The sequence below is a fragment of the Aegilops tauschii genome, chromosome 5 (assembly GCF_002575655.3).
Source record: "Aegilops tauschii subsp. strangulata cultivar AL8/78 chromosome 5, Aet v6.0, whole genome shotgun sequence".
In the NCBI taxonomy this organism is placed as follows: Eukaryota; Viridiplantae; Streptophyta; class Magnoliopsida; order Poales; family Poaceae; genus Aegilops; species Aegilops tauschii.
In genome coordinates, this window is record NC_053039.3 from 177,800,839 (window position 1) to 177,814,918 (window position 14,080).

Consider the following 14,080-nt stretch of genomic DNA (forward strand, 5'->3'; position numbering starts at 1 on the left):
GCAGTAAAATACAACTAATATTTTACATGGGTTCACCAGAATAAGTTCTGTATATAGACAAAAGCTATTTTGTTTGGTTTTGCTGCCTCCTTAATATCTTCTGTTCTGGTACTACTGATGTGAAACTCAACTTTTCAGCAAGCTATGGAAAAAATGGTGGAACCGCCACCTTCTGAAGGTGGTGAGGCAACTATAACCGCAATGTCAGCTCTTGCTGCAGTGGGTCAGTACCTGTCCACTAACAGTGCCAAAAGCACGTTCCTGCGTAATACTGGGTTGGTTGTTAAGGCAATCTCGTCCAAACTGCCTCATGATCAAGATATGCAAGCTCAAAACAATGTTATATTTGCGCTCCAGACACAAGTCCATTCCCTAACAGAGACCCTTTCTGAAACAAGGACAGACATTGTTCGATGTCGTCAAGATATGCATGGTTTTGAAACCAGACTATCAGACATTTTCTATGTTGTTCAAGAGCCTAGGAGAAATGAAGGCGAAGGTTATGGTGCTCCATCGGACAATACAGCATGAAAACGTAACAGTCAGGTCAAATGAATTGAGCTTCTGAACTTCAGGTGGTGCATTTATCTGCCGGACTGCTAACTTTTATGCCAACCTTCCTTTTGTTTTATAGTTGTAATTTGTTTTGTTGCGATACAAAATTTGTTCTTAACGGGCAGCCACCGGCTGAAGAAAACATCAAGCCATTTTTGTATAGTGTAGGGTGTTCCCTATATTTGCACTGGTGGCGATCTTTGATGCCCAGTAGATGTAATATGTGCAATCGCCTTAATAGCCTAGCGTTAGTTTCGGGCTTATTTATTTCCTAGTCTTCTTTTTCCCTGGTTTGCTAGTGGCCGCAACAACCATGGGCCATATACGGACCGTGGTAACCTTGACCCTGCTACAGGCCGTAGGATCCATGGGCCTCCTACGGGCCGTCGATAAATAGGCCTCCAACAGGGCTGTAGAATCGGTGGGCCTCGGGCCATCGGATAAATGGGTCTACATGGGTCGTAAACGGGTGTAATTGGTATCGGCCCAGCACGGTAACGGGCCGTTAACAGGCCAGAGGACAGCAAAGGCTTAATTCTGTCACAGGCATAACGGGTCGTTAATGGGCCAGAATATAGGACGGGCTGGAAACGGCGCAACGGGTTAACAGGCCACAAACGGGCCGACTCTGGCCACGGGCCGAGTTTGGCCCATTAGGGGAACAGGCCAGTAATGGGCCGGAAGTAATCGAGGGCCGGAAAGGAGCCCAAGAACGTATGGGCTGTTAGTAGGCCGAAAGATAACATGGGCTGGAAATGGCCCATGTGAATCATGGGCCGTTAATGGGTACAAAGAAATTTACTGTTCATTATGGGCTAGAGTCACCATGGGCCTCTAAAGGGCCAAAAGATACGAAAGGCCTCATATGGGCCGAAAGACGTCGTGAGCCATACATGGGCCGAAAGTGAAATGGGCTGGTGTTATATTCGACGGCCCACATGACGTTGTTGGGCCGATTTCGGGTAGGCCCTAACGGGCCGTGAGTTACCGTGCCGTAAAATGGGCTATTTGCGAAGAGACCATTAACAGGCTTTTCATGGGCCAGCCAGCTAACTTTTGACCAAGTCAAACAGGCCAGCCTTTGTAAGCTAAATGGGCCAGTGGTGGGCCGTCGCACGTGTCGACATATCATAGGCGCCAATCTAACCCACTGACTAGCTGAAACGTGTTTCCTCCAGCCAATCAGAATTTTACACGTGGAAAGTTCCCATTGGTCCAGGCTGTTAACGGGTTATCGGATCCAAAACCGGACCGATAGCTTAACGGCGACTCGTTACGGTGGATGCCACGTGTTGGTCACCCTTGACGAAAGCACTTCTGTGACGCGCGATTTATCGTCATGGAAGTAGACACTTCCGTGATGATAATTTTGGTAATGTCATGGAACACTTCTACGATAGCACAGGTATGACTATCTTGATTCGGTCATAAAACCGTCATGGATGTACATGCATGACAAAAAATATGACCTACTGTGACAAACACGTACCATCACGGAAGTGTATTTTTTTGTAGTGTTTCTAACACTCACCGCGTACACATGAGCAAAACGTTTCAACCGGACACATAGAAAGATAGGGGCTTATAGTTTCGCCTCCCAACGTATTCACCTCAAGGGTGATGTCAACAATAATAACTCATGCTATCTATATTCAACTGGACATACGTGTCTAGTGAAGGATATATGCCCTAGAGGCAATAATAAAGTTATTATTTATTTCCTTATATCATGATAAATGTTTATTATTCATGCTAGAATTGTATTAACCGGAAACATGATACATGTGTGAATACATAGACAAACAGAGTGTCACTAGTATGCCTCTACTTGACTAGCTCGTTGATCAAAGATGGTTATGTTTCCTAGCCATAGACATGAGTTGTCATTTGATTAATAGGATCATATCATTAGGAGAATGATGTGATTGACTTGACCCATTCCGTTAGCTTAGCACTCAATCGTTTAGTAGGTTGCTATTGCTTTCTTCATGACTTATAAATGTTCCTATGACTATGAGATTATGCAACTCCCGTTTACCGGAGGAACACTTAGTGTGCTACCAAACGTCACAACGTAACTGGGTGATTATAAAGGTGCTCTACAGGTGTCTCCGAAGGTACTTGTTGGGTTGGCGTATTTCGAGATTGGGATTTGTCACTCCGATTGTCGGAGAGGTATCTCTGGGCCCTCTCGGTAATGCACATCACTTAAGCCTTACAAGCATTGCAACTAATGAGTTTTTTGCGAGATGATGTATTACGGAACGAGTAAAGAGACTTGCCGGTAACGAGATTGAACTAGGTATTAAGATACCGACGATCGAATCTCGGGCAAGTAACATACCGATGACAAAGGGAACAATGTATGTTGTTATGTGGTTTGACCGATAAAGATCTTCGTAGAATATGTGGGAGCCAATATGGGCATCCAGGTCCCGCTATTGGTTATTGACCGGAGACGTGTCTCGGTCATGTCTACATAGTTCTCGAACCCGTAGGGTCCGCACGCTTAACGTTACGATGACAGTTTTATTATGAGTTTATGAGTTTTGATGTACCGAAGGAGTTCGGAGTCCCGGATGAGATCGGGGACATGACGAGGAGTCTCGAAATGGTCGAGACGTAAAGATCGATATATTGGACGACTATATTTGGACATCGGAAAGGTTCCGAGTGATTCGGATATTTTTCGGAGTACCGGAGAGTTACGGGAATTCGTATTGGGCCTTAATGGGCCATACGGGAAAGGAGAGAAAGGCCACAAAGGGTGGCCGCACCCCTCCCCATGGACTAGTCCGAATTGGACTAGGGAGGGGGCTCCTCCTTTCTTCCTTCTCCTTCTCCCTTCCCTTCTCCTACTCCAACAAGGAAAGGAGGAGTCCTACTCCCGGTGGGAGTAGGACCCCCCCCCCTTGGTGCGCCCTCCTCCTAGGTCGGCCGCCTCCCCCCATGCACCTTTATATACGGGGGCAGGGGGGCACCCCATGAACACAACAATTGATCATTGATCTCTTAGCCGTGTGCGGTGCCCCCCTCCACCATATTACACCTCGATAATATCGTAGCGGTGCTTAGGCGAAGCCCTGCGTCGGTAGAACATCATCATCGTCACCACGCCGTCGTGCTGACGAAACTCTCCCTCAACACTCGGCTGGATCGGAGTTCGAGGGACGTCATCGAGCTGAACGTGTGCTGAACTCGGAGGTGCCGTGCGTTCGGTACTTGATCGGTCGGATCGTGAAGACGTACGACTACATCAACCGCGTTGTGTTAACGCTTCCGCTTTCGGAATACGAGGGTACGTGGACAACACTGTCCCCTCTCGTTGCTATGCATCACCATGATCTTGCGTGTGCGTAGGAATTTTTTTAAATTACTACGTTCCCCAACAGTGGCATCCGAGCCTGGTTTTATGCGTTGATGTTATATGCACGCGTAGAACACAAGTTAATTGTGGGCGATATAAGTCATACTGCTTACCAGCATGTCATATTTTGGTTCAGCGGTATTGTGAGATGAAGCGGCCCGGACCGACATTACGCGTACGCTTACGCGAGACTGGTTTCACCGTTGCGAGCACTCGTTGCTTAAAGGTGACTGGCGGGTGTCTGTCTCTCTCACTTTAGTTGAACCGAGTGTGGCTACGCCCGGTCCTTGCGAAGGTTAAAACAACACCAACTTGAAAAACTATCATTGTGGTTTTGATGCGTAGGTAAGAATGGTTCTTGCTAAGCCCGTAGCAGCCACGTAAAACTTGCAACAACAAAGTAGAGGACGTCTAACTTGTTTTTGCAGGGCATGTTGTGATGTGATATGGTCAAGACATGATGCTGAATTTTATTGTATGAGATGATCATGTTTTGTAACCGAGTTATCGGCAACTGGCAGGAGCCATATGGTTGTCGCTTTATTGTATGCAATGCAATCGCCATGTAATTGTTTTACTTTATCACTAAGCGGTAGCAAGAGTCGTAGAAGCAATAGTTGGCGAGACGACAATGATGCTACGATGGAGATCAAGGTGTCGCGCCGGTGACGATGGTGATCATGACGGTGCTTCGGAGATGGAGATCACAAGCACAAGATGATGATGGCCATATCATATCACTTATATTGATTGCATGTGATGATTATATTTTATGCATCTTATCTTGCTTTGATTGACGGTAGCATTATAAGATGATCTCTCACTAAATTTCAAGATAATAGTGTTCTCCCTGAGTATGCACCGTTGCCAAAGTTCGTCGTACCCAACCACCATGTGATGATCGGGTGTGATAAGCTCTACGTCCATCTACAACGGGTGCAAGCCAGTTTTGCACACCCAGAATACTCAGGTTAAACTTGACGAGCCTAACATATGCAGATATGGCCTCGGAACACTGAGACCGAAAGGTCGAGCATGAATCATATAGTAGATATGATCAACATAGTGATGTTCACCATTGAAAACTACTCCATTTCACGTGATGATCGGTTATGGTTTAGTTGATTTGGATCACGTAATCAGTTAGATGATTAGAGGGATGTCTATCTAAGTGGGAGTTCTTAAGTAATATGATTAATTGAACTTAAATTTATCATGAACTTAGTCCTGATAGTATTTTTGCCAATTATGTTGTAGATCAATAGCTCGCGTTGTTGCTTCCCTGTGTTTATTTTTGATATGTTCCTAGAGAAAATTATGTTGAAAGATGTTAGTAGCAAAGATGCGGATTGGATCCGTGATCTGAGGATTATCCTCATTGCTGCACAGAAGAATTGTGTCCTTGATGCACCGCTAGGTGACAGACCTATTGCAGGAGCAGATGCAGACGTTATGAACGTTTGGCTAGCTCAATATGATGACTACTTGATAGTTTAGTGCACCATGCTTAACGGCTTAGAATCGGGACTTCAAAGACGTTTTGAACGTCATGGACCATATGAGATGTTCCAGGAGTTGAAGTTAATATTTCAAGCAAATACCCGAGTTGAGAGATATGAAGTCTCCAACAAGTTCTATAGCTAAAAGATGGAGGAGAATAGCTCAAGCAGTGAGCATGTGCTCAGATTGTCTGGGTACTACAATCGCTTGAATCAAGTGGGAGTTAATCTTCCAGATAAAATAGTGATTGACAGAATTCTCTAGTCACCATCACCAAGTTAGTAGAACTTCGTGATGAACTATAGTATGTAAGGGATGACGAAAGTAATTCCCGAGCTCTTCGCGATGCTGAAATCGACGAAGGTAGAAATCAAGAAAGAGCATCAAGTGTTGATGGTTAACAAGACCACTACTTTCAAGAAAAGGGCAAAGGGATAGAAGGGGAACTTCAAAAAGAACGGCAAGCAAGTTGCTACTCAAGTGAAGAAGCCCAAGTCTGTACCTAAGCCTGAGACTAAGTGCTTCTACTGCAAAGGGACTGGTCACTGGAAGCGGAACTGCCCCAAGTATTTGGTGGATAAGAAGGATGGCAAAGTGAACAAAGGTATATTGGATATACATGTTATTGATGTGTACTTGCTAGTGTTTATAGCAACCCCTCAGTATTTGATACTGGTTCAGTTGCTAAAGAGTAGTAACTCGAAACGGGAGTTGCATGAACATAAACTAGTTAAGGATGAAGTGACGATGTGTATTGGCAGTGGTTCCAAGATTGATATGATCATCATCGCACACTCCCTATACTTTCGGGATTAGTGTTGAACCTAAATAAGTGTTATTTGGTGTTTGCGTTGAGCATGAATATGATTTGATCATGTTTGTTGCAATACGGTTATTCATTTAAATTAGAGAATAATTGTTGTTCTGTTTACATGAATAAAACCTTCTATGGTCATACACCCAATAAAATGGTTTGTTGGATCTCGATCGTAGTGATACACATATTCATAATAATGAAGCCAAAAGATGCAAAGTTAATAATGATAGTGCAACTTATTTGTGGCACTGCCGTTTAGGTCATATTGGTGTAAAGCGCATGAAGAAACTCCATACTGATGGGATTTTGGAATCACTTGATTATGAATCACTTGATGCTTGCGAACCATGCCTCATGGGCAAGATGACTAATACGCCGTTCTCCGGAACTATGGAGAGAGCAACAGATTTGTTGGAAATCATACATACAGATGTATGTGGTCCGATGAATATTGAGGCTCGTAGCAGGTATCATTAATTTCTGACCTTCACAGATGATTTGAGCAGATATGGGTATATCTACTTAATGAAACAGAAGTCTGAAACATTTGAAAAGTTCATATAATTTCAGAGTGAAGTGGAAAATCATCGTAACAAGAAAATAAAGTTTCTACGATCTGATCGTGGAAAAGAGTATTTGAGTTACGAGTTTGGGCTTCAGTAAAAACAATGTGAAATAGTTTCACTACTCACGCCACCTGGAACACCACAGTGTAATGGTGTGTCCGAACATCGTAACCGTACTTTATTAGATATGGTGCAATATATGATGTCTCTTACCGATCTACCACTATCGTTTTGGGGTTATGCATTAGAGACAGCTACATTCACGTTAAATAGGGTACCATCTAAATCCGTTGAGACGACATCTTATGAACTGTGGTTTGGCAAGAAACCAAAGTTGTCGTTTCTTAAAGTTTGGGGTTGCGATGCTTATGTGAAAAAGTTTCATCCTGATAAGCTCAAACCCAAATCGGAGAAATGTGTCTTCATAGGATACCCAAAGGAGACAGTTGGGTACACCTTCTATCACAGATCCGAAGGCAAGACATTCGTTGCTAAGTATGGATCCTTTCTAGAGAAGGAGTTTCTCTTGAAAGAAGTGAGTGGGAGGAAAGTAGAACTTGATGAGGTAATTGTACCTGCTCCCTTATTGGAAAGTAGTTCATCACAGAAACCAGTTTCTGTGACGCCTATACCAATTAGTGAGGAAGTTAATGATGATGATCATGGAACTTCAGATCAAGTTATTACTGAACCTCGTAGGTCAAACCAGAGTAAGATCCGCACCAGAGTTTTACGGTAATCCTGTTCTGGAGGTTATGTTACTAGACCATGACGAACCTATGAACTATGAAGAAGCGATGGTGAGCCCAGATTCCGCAAAATTCCTTGAGGCCATGAAATCTGAGATGAGATCCATGTATGAGAACAAAGTATGGACTTTGATTGACTTGCCCAATGATTGGCGAGCCATTGAGATTAAATGGATCTTCAAGAGGAAGACAGACGCTGATAGTAGTGTTACTATCTACAAAGCTAGAATTGTCGCAAAAGGTTTACGACAAGTTTAAGGTATTGACTACGATGAGAGTTTCTCACTTGTATCTATGCTTAAGTCTGTCCGAATCATGTTAGCAATTGCTGCATTTTATGAAATCTGGCAAATGGATAAACAAAACTGCATTCCTTAATGGATTTATTAAAGAAGAGTTGTATATGATGCAACCAGAAGGTTTTGTCAATCCTAAAGGTGCTAACAAAATATGCAAGCTCCAGCGATCCATCTATGGACTGGTGCAAGTATCTCGGAGTTGGAATATACGCTTTGATAAGTTGATCAAATTATATAGTTTTATACAGACTTGCGGTGAAGCCTGTATTTACAAGAAAGTGAGTGGGAGCACTACAACATTTCTGATAAGTATATGTGAATGACATATTGTTGATCGGAAATAATGTAGAATTAGTCTGCAAAGCATAAAGGAGTGTTTGAAAGGAGTTTTTCAAAGAAAGACCTCGGTGAAGCTGCTTACATATTGAGCATCAAGATCTATAGAGATAGATCAAGACGCTTGATAAGTTTTTTCAATGAGTACATACCTTAACAAGATTTTGAAGTAGTTCAAAATGGAATAGTCAAAGAAAGAGTTTCTTGCCTGTGTTACAAGGTGTGAAATTGAGTAAGACTCAAAGCCCGACCACGGCAGAAGATAGAAAAAGAATGAAAGTCATTCCCTATGCCTCGGCCATAGGATTCTATAAAGTATGCCATGCTGTGTACCAGATCTATTGTATAACCTACACTGATTTTGGCAAGGGAGTACAATAGTGATCTAGGAGTAGATCACTGGACAGCGGTCAAAATTATCCTTACTGGAATAAGGATATGTTTCTCGATTATGGAAGTGACAAAAGGTTCGTCGTAAAGGGTTACGTCGATACAAGTTTTTGACACTAATCTAGATGACTCTAAGTCTCGGTCTAGATACATATTGAAAGTGGGAGCAATTAGCTAGAGTAGCTCCGTGCAGAGCATTGTAGACATAGAAATTTGCAAAATACTTACGGATCTGAATGTGACAGACCCGTTGACTAAAATTATCTCACAAGCAAAACATAATCACACCTTAGTACTCTTTGGGTGTTAATCACATAGCGATGTGAACTAGATTATTGACTCTAGTAAACCCTTTGGGTGTTGGTCACATGACGATGTGAACTATGGGTGTTAATCACATGGTGATGTAAACTATTGATGTTAAATCACATGACGATGTGAACTAGATTATTGACTCTAGTGCAAGTGGGAGACTGAAGGAAATATGCCCTAGAGGCAATAATAAAGTTATTATTTATTTCCTTATATCATGATAAATGTTTATTATTCATGCTAGAATTTTATTAACCGGAAACATGATACATGTGTGAATACATAGACAAACAGAGTGTCACTAGTATGCCTATACTTGACTAGCTCGTTGATCAAAGATGGTTATGTTTCCTAGCCATAGACATGAGTTGTCATTTGATTAACAGGATCATATCATTAGGAGAATGATGTGATTGACTTGACCCATTCCGTTAGCTTAGCACTCGATCGTTTAGTATGTTGTTATTGCTTTCTTCATGACTTATACATGTTCCTATGACTATGAGATTATGCAACTCCCGTTTACCGGAGGAACACTTTGTGTGCTACCAAACATCACAACGTAACTGGGTGATTATAAAGGTGCTCTACAGGTGTCTCCGAAGGTACTTGTTGGGTTGGCGTATTTCGAGATTGGGATTTGTCACTCCGATTGTCGGAGAGGTATCTCTGGGCCCTCTCGGTAATGCACATCACTTAAGCCTTGCAAGCATTGCAACTAATGAGTTTGTTGCGAGATGATGTATTACGGAACGAGTAAAGAGACTTGCCGGTAACGAGATTGAACTAGGTATTAAGATACCGACGATCGAATCTCGGGCAAGTAACATACCGATGACAAAGGGAACAACGTATGTTGTTATGCGGTTTGACCGATAAAGATCTTCGTAGAATATGTGGGAGCCAATATGGGCATCCAGGTCCCGCTATTGGTTATTGACCGGAGACGTGTCTCGGTCATGTCTACATAGTTCTCGAACCCGTAGGGTCCGCACGCTTAACGTTACGATGACAGTTTTATTATGAGTTTATGAGTTTTGATGTACCGAAGGAGTTCGGAGTCCCGGATGAGATCGGGGACATGACGAGGAGTCTCGAAATGGTCGAGACGTAAAGATCGTTATATTGGACGACTATATTTGGACATCGGAAAGGTTCCGAGTGATTCGGATATTTTTCGGAGTACCGGAGAGTTACGGGAATTCGTATTGGGCCTTAATGGGCCATACGGGAAAGGAGAGAAAGGCCCCAAAGGGTGGCCCCACCCCTCCCCATGGACTAGTCCGAATTGGACTAGGGAGGGGGGCGCCCCCTTCCTTCCTTCTCCTTCTCCCTTCCCTTCTCCTACTCCAACAAGGAAAGGAGGAGTCCTGCTCCCGGTGGGAGTAGGACTCCCCCCCTTGGCGCGCCCTCCTCCTAGGCCGGCCGCCTCCCCCTTGCTCCTTTATATACGGGGGCAGGGGGCACCCCATGAACACAACAATTGATCATTGATCTCTTAGCCGTGTGCGGTGCCCCCCTCCACCATATTACACCTCGATAATATCGTAGCGGTGCTTAGGCGAAGCCCTGCGTCGGTAGAACATCATCATCGTCACCACGCCGTCGTGCTGACGAAACTCTCCCTCAACACTCGGCTGGATCGGAGTTCGAGGGACGTCATCGAGCTGAACGTGTGCTGAACTCGGAGGTGCCATGCGTTCGGTACTTGATCGGTCGGATCGTGAAGACATACGACTACATCAACCGCGTTGTGTTAACGCTTCTGCTTTCGGTCTACGAGGGTACGTGGACAACACTCTCCCCTCTCGTTGCTATGCATCACCATGATCTTGCGTGTGCGTAGGAATTTTTTTGAAATTACTACGTTCCCCAACATCTAGATCTTTCCTTAGCACAAGATGCTTGCCAAAGGAGAAAAATAAAAAGGAATAGAAAGGAAACTTTGACTCCTTGCATAAATGTAGCGATCCGACCTCAGACAGTCAAATCTCTGTGCATACGTGTCATCCCTGGATCGGTAATGCTGACACACACAGTACTCGAAGGATTTATAACAGAGTGCAATCGCACACTTATTACATCAAATGTCTCAAAAGAGAACTTATTACAATAATATGGCTTAAGGCCGACTAAATAAAATAACTGCGGAAGCATCGAAGGTAAATGAGTCCATCAACTCCAATGGCATAGCTGAGTGCACAACAACGACCTAGCGCACCTTACTCTTCATCTGAAAAGTCTGCAACATAATACGTTGCAGCCTGAAATGGGTCAGCACATGGAATATGCTGGCAAAATAACACAGAAGAGCAATGAACAGGTAAATGCTAACACTACATGCATATATGGCTGGTGGAGGCTCTATGGTTATCATGGTTTTTGCGAAAAGCCAATTTTTTCCTACAACAAAGGAATATATTTTGTTTAAATATCATGGTAGTTGATAATCCTTGAGAAGGTTCCACCAACTCAATCCCAATTAAGCAGTATTAATAACCGAACAAATTAATTTTAGAGTGAAGAGATCAACATGACAATCAAGAACCAGATACTCAAGATGTCCATAACCGGGGACACGGCTAACCATGATTAGTTTGTACACTCTATAGAGGTTTGCGCACTTTTCCCCAAAAAACTCGATCTCCTCCGTTGGATTTCTCGCACTACATGGTGTTTGAGAAACGGATAACCGAGACACAGTCTTTCAGAAGCATTTACTCTTTACTCTGGGTAGACAGTTACACCTACTTTCCCCTACATCTGCTAGCCTACCACTGAAAGAGGTCATGCAACATACTCAACTATGCCAGAGCCCATAATGGCTTGTGGCTGCACACGGAAGTTTCTAGCATGAATAATCCTATGATCCCTTTGAGCCTGGGTGGCGAACCATAGGATGATCACACGGGTACTCCGGGATATCCTAGGACAACACTGGATTCTCCAGGTGCCCGCAACCAATCCACCCAGATGCGTATTTAAGTAGCCACCTTAAGTTAACCCCTTAATTAACAACACTCACATCTGTCATGGATACACTCAACCAATCCACGTCTACGAGCATAGCATAGCAGTATAAGCATAACGTAGAAGTAACTCCCAGGGTTTGATAATAAAAGGGCAATAGGTTCTACCTCATCATCTACTTCCCAATACCCACATATTAATCAGATCCTACTCATGCAATGTTTGAGGATTGGAACTAATGCATAAAAACTGGGTAATAAATGGGTATGATCAAAGTGTTACTTGCCTTGCTGACGATCTGCAAACCCTAGAGACTCGTAGTAGCACGCCTCACACTCCGGAAATTCTATCGCAAAAAAACAATAGCATACATAAGCACTCAAGCATAGATGCAAGGGTAAAACTCAAAAAAGAAAGTCCAAACTGAAAGTTCAACTGAAGAGTTTCGATTTGCAAAAAGAATCAATCAATCGGAGCTACGGAACTAAAACTACGATCAAAAGAACTTCAAATTAAAATCTGCTTGAAACCAAAATTTAAATTGTCAAAATCATGTTCAAGTTGGTTAACTGGAAAGAGGGGTTCGAGACGAAGATTTGGCGTTGGTTTCACTGGATTTGGACGAACGGTTGAAAAGTTGCGAGGGTTTGAAGATCAGGGGCTAATCTGTGATAAAAATATTCGTGGATAGGTCCCTGGCTGAAAATAAAGTTAAAAGAAAAATCTATCGGACGAACGTCCACTAACAGAGACAAACGAACGAATTCGTTCGTTATTAGATCTAAACGAACGAACATTCACAAAATAGCTCTAAACCGAGAAAACCGAGGAAAACCGATCTATATAAAAAAAGAACTAGGTCTAGGGTTTATTGAAAATAAACCGACGAATAACCGGCAGCGGCGGCGGGATCCGAACGGCGGCGGGGTCAACGGCGAGGCGGCGGGGCTCCACGGGCGGCGGCGCGGCAGCGAGGCGGCGGTGCGGTGCGGCGGCTCGGCAGCGGCGGCAGCGGCAAGCAGCAGCGGCAGCGGCGCGGAGTGGGAGGCGGCGGTGGCTGTGGTGGCGGGGTGGCGGAAGAGGCAGCGGGGGCGGCGCTTATAAAGGCCTCGGGGGGCGGCGGCTTGGGCAAGGAGCATGGCCTCGGGAGGCGTGTCCCGACGGGACTCGGCGGCGGCGGCGTGGGCGCTCGGGACTCCGGTCCCGAGTCGGAGCGGGAGGCGGTGGCACGGCTGGGCCGTTGGCCTAGTCGGGCGCGTTTTAAAAAAAAACAAATCCGCCGAAGAAAATCCTAAATAAATATGAAAAATTTCTAAAAATGCCAAAAGCAATTTTAACCGTCTAAATAAAATATTGAGAACAGAGTGAACATTTTTCTGGCCTAAAAATGCAATTTTGAAAAATGCATATTGTCTAATTCAAATAAAATAGCAATAAAATTCCAATTAAAAATATTTATTGGATTTTAAGATTTTTCCTCCAATATTTCTTTATTTTGGAGAAGTCCTTTTATCTCCTCTCTTTTATTTTTATATTGGAAATATTTTGGAGAGAAAAATATTAAAACCAAAGTGATCCTCTTTTCAAATTTGAGAAAACTTCAAATGTGAAAATAGTGAAATCCCCAACTCTCTCCGTGGGTCCTTGAGTTGCTTAGGATTTCTAGGATCGCAAACGAGATGCAAATAAAATATGATATGCATATGATGACCTATGTATAACATTCCAAATTGAAAATTTGGGATGTTACAAACCTACCCCCCTTAGGATGAATCTCGCCCTCGAGATTCGGGTTGGCTAGAAAATAGGTGCGGGTGGTCTTTCCGTAGGTCTTCCTCTCATTCCCAGGTGGCTTCATCCTCGGTATGGTGGCTCCACTAAACTTTGCAAAACTTGATAACCTTGCTGCGTGTAACTCGGCTTGCAAACTCGTGAATCTTGACGGGTTTCTCCTCGTAGGTCAAATCACTATCCAACTGAATTGCTTCCAGGGGCACTGTATCTCTCAGAGGAATATCGGCCATCTCTGCATGGCACTTCTTCAACTGGGAAATGTGAAACACATCATGAACTCCCGACAGTCCTTCGGGTAACTCCAACTTGTAGGCCTCTTCTCCCATACGTTCCAAAACTCGGTATGGTCCTACAAATCTCGGGGCTAACTTTCCCTTAACTCCAAAACGTTTAACTCCTCGGAGAGGTGACACACGAAGATATGC